The following is a 1,175-nucleotide window of genomic DNA, read 5'->3' on the forward strand; positions in this document are numbered from 1 at the left end:
AAAGCCCCCCCCAAACTAAGCCCAGCACGCAAGTCCTGACCCGAGCGGGACTCTGCGTCCGCAGGCGCCTGTGTATGAATAAATTCCTCTTGCTTTTGCATCCCGAAACTTGGTTTTGTCCCTGTGTGTTGAGCGCGATTCTTCAAGATGTAAGTTCCACTTTAGGATACATGAGACCCTGTCTCAAAAAAAAAAGTGCCTATGTGGGAAACAGCACAGTGTCAGTGTCTGAAACAGTACACTGTTCCTCAGATTGTAAGTACTGATGCCTGGCATGGTGCTTGCATTTAAATCCCAGCACTTGGAAAGCAGAGGCAGGCAGATCTCTGTAACTTGATGAAGGCCAGCTTCACCTACATAGCCTAGTGAGGCCCTGTCTTAAAAATACATAAATATAGCTGGGCATGGTGGCACCCACCTGTACTCACAGCACTTGGGAGGCAGAGGCAGGCTGATTTCTGTGAGTTCAAGGCCAGCCTGGTCTACATAGTTCCAGGACAGCTGGGATGACAGGGAGACTCTGTCTCAAAAAGACAAAAAAAAAAAAAAAAATAGGGCTGGAGAGATGGCTCAGCAGCGGTTAAGAACATTGTTCCTGCAGAAGACCCGGGTTTGAATCCCAGCACCTACATGGCAGCTAACAACTGTCCATAACTCCAATTCCAGGGGATCTGACAGCCTCTTCTGTTCTCCGAGGGCGTTGCACAACATGGGTGCACTTACCTACATGCAGGCAATACATGCATACACATAAAATAAAAATAATAAATTTTTAAAAATACATAAATAGGGACTAGAGCGATAGCTCAGCAGTTAAGAGCCCTGGGTGCTCCTGCAGACAACCTGGGTTTGATTCCAGCATCCCCATGTTAGCTAACAACCATTCATAACGCCAGTTCCAGGGGATCCTATGACCTCATCTGGCCTTGTCAGGCACTGCATAACGCAGGTGCACTTACATAAATGAAAGCAAACACTCATATACATAAAAACCCATAAAAAATGTTTAATAAGTAGAGCCAGGCATGGTAAAGCACACCTTGAATCCCAGCACTCAAAAGATAGAGGCAGGTGGATCTCAATGAGTTCGAGGCAAACCTGATCTACATAGTGAGTTCCAGGCCAGCTGGGGCCATAGAGAGACCCTTTCTCAAAAAAAAAAAAAAAAAAAAAAA

The sequence above is a fragment of the Nannospalax galili genome, unplaced genomic scaffold (genome assembly GCF_000622305.1).
Source record: "Nannospalax galili isolate Female #2095 unplaced genomic scaffold, S.galili_v1.0 scaffold453, whole genome shotgun sequence".
Classification (NCBI taxonomy): domain Eukaryota; kingdom Metazoa; phylum Chordata; class Mammalia; order Rodentia; family Spalacidae; genus Nannospalax; species Nannospalax galili.